Here is a 2,500-nt window from a genome sequence, read left to right on the forward strand (position 1 = left end):
AGTAATCTTGTTTTTTCACGGAAACGGAAGAAAAGGTTTGAATGATAATGAAGCTCAATTCCCGGAGGATTAGTTGAGTTGAGGACCGTCGTTCTTTTGTTTAGGGACAACCACATGGTCTCCGTGACTTCACGTGAAAACACTCTATAAGCAAAACAGCGCGATAAAATAATAAAACCTAAAATCAATTTCTATCCTGCCGGTAATAGGGAGGAGTGGGTTTAAAGAAACGACGACGGCCAGGACAACGCCGTAAGAAAGGAAAAATATTTGTGCATCGCCGGCACAACTTAGCAATTTATCACCTACTTTTGCGGTATATAAACGTGAATGACGTGAAATCGTAGAAATTGAAGTTTTAACGACAACGTGAGCTTGCAAATGTGAACCTTTGATTCTCCATTCAGTTTTTCTCTGAAACCAGTCGTTCCAATTCATTTTTAGTATAATTCGTTTACATTGTATCATTTGAACGAAATGGAAAAATTACGATAAAGCCGCTCTATTTCAGGTGACATTTTCTTCGACGTCACCCGGTCGTAGATCTTAAGGTACCTCAAATTGATAACTTGGTAACTCTTTCATAATTATTCCAAAGGCCACTTTTTGGGATCGGAAGCTAGAAGTTTACCTAGGTGAAGACATTTATTGAAGATCGCACAAAGGGAGTTGGAAATACAAGGTGCACAGTTCTTTAGGAATTTCGCGGGGATTTTGTTAGGACCAGTTGCTTTGCCTACATCTAAATGAGGCAGGAGACAAGTGCAGCTGACAAATATGTTGGTGATTTAGGTTGAGCTGGTTTGACGGTAGAAGTTCTTCATAAACTCTGGCTGAGCAGGGTGGTTTATAAACCGAGTAGAAGTAATTGTTAAAAAGATTTGCAATATCGGCAGGTTTGTCAGCTTTGATCGAATCCACATCAGAACGAGTCCACATCATTTCACTGGGAATACTGGATTGTTTGGTTGAAGACTTGAATGAAGACCAGAACTTTTTGCTGTTTGATTTCAACAGATTGGGCAAACCCTGAAACCATTCTTAAAGTTTTTCGCCAATCATTTTTTTTTTTTGTTGACGCTTGTTTCTAAGTTATGACTTCTGTAACGCGTGTACTCGAAGCAAAAAGTCCCTTCGAGCTTGCTGAAAGACCTTCGCTCCAAAATCTTCCTATGGTGAGATTTTCCTCATTTCTCGCCTAGAGTTAACTCATGTAAAGTACTTACTTCAAAAATAATAATAATAATAATAATAATAATAATAATAATAATAATAATAATAATAATAATAAAAACAACAAAACAAAACAAAAAAATTGGGGTCACCGACTTTGTTTCGGAGAAAATGGCAGTGGAAAAATACCTTAATTTCGAGAAATCGGTCGTAATAGCGAGATGTAGCCTCATCTGCTCATCCATAGAAAATCATAAAAATAAACCGTTAGAGTGAAGGTTTCCGTGCATAGGTTTTTAGGAGTGTGATATTTTGATAATTGCATGCCACTAGGGATGTCGTAAACAGTAGAGTTCATCATCGACGAGCGTTTTTGTAAGCTCTATCCGTTGCAACCACTACCGGAATTCGATGGCACGAAGAAAGGAAATGTTAAAAAAGATAACTTCTTACAGTGGATTTTTTTTCATTTCATCATATTTTGTAGATGTAAGTAAAGTGAGTGATTCATGATTAAAAAATAGAGGTTACTGATGTTCTAAAAGATTAAAATCGACGTGATTTTTCAAAGCTCTTAGTAATTTTCGTTTGTCACGTTTTGCGTGACCTGTCGGGGAAAGACTGGAACCCAACAGAGGATTGATCGTTGAAGGGCTGAAAGTTTTTTTTTAAACCGAAAAAAAGAAAAATTCTCGAAAATAGCAACTAAGTTTTAAGCAGGCGTCATCTTCATTTGGTTAGTGTCTTGTATGATATCTCTCCATTGCCGTCATGCTCATCTTCTGGAGAGTGGTTTTTGTGAAATTTAATCGCTGGTTGTTTCCACGAAGGTCCGCACTGTTCAAGTGGACGAGGACTAAAATACTGCTCTATTTTCACGAAAGTAAAGGAAAGGAACTTCAAAAACATGCATTCATTTTGAACTTAACTTAGTACGGTAATAAAAACATAAAAAAAAAAAAAAACAGCCCTATTAAATTTACGCAACGGTTCGTCCTTGAGTTTTCCAAACTTTCAGTCACTACCCCATCAACTACCTTTTCAAGCTGAGCTTTTCCATCATCTCGCTCACTTCTCTCTAACGTTTCATGATGATTCGGAAATAAATGTGCCATTCTTTTGCCGTCCTGGAATTTTCCCCTGGCGTTTTTGTCGCCATGTTATTTTAACTAATGCTTGAAAAATATTTATGATGAAGAAAGTCAAGTAGACTAGTACACGACTGATAAAACAACGCGAACATCAGTTGTGCAGTAGTCTACCTGACTTTCATAAATACTTTTTAATCAATTTTGACTGATCACGGTTTTCTCTGATCCAACGCTGT

At 37.1% G+C, this 2,500-nt stretch overlaps 1 protein-coding gene across 1 annotated transcript in view; it reads left to right on the plus strand.

Annotated features, from left to right (window-relative positions):
• LOC137997936 (uncharacterized) overlaps nucleotides 1-2,500 on the plus strand; it is a 38,844-nt gene that overhangs the window by 34,866 nt on the left and 1,478 nt on the right. The window contains exon 13 of the mRNA XM_068844265.1: nucleotides 897-2,500. This exon is cut by the window's right edge and continues 1,478 nt beyond it. The gene's annotated coding sequence lies outside the window, so the exon portion shown is untranslated. The remainder of the gene's footprint in view (nucleotides 1-896) is intronic.

The sequence above is a fragment of the Montipora foliosa genome, chromosome 3 (genome assembly GCF_036669935.1).
Source record: "Montipora foliosa isolate CH-2021 chromosome 3, ASM3666993v2, whole genome shotgun sequence".
NCBI lineage: Eukaryota > Metazoa > Cnidaria > Anthozoa > Scleractinia > Acroporidae > Montipora > Montipora foliosa.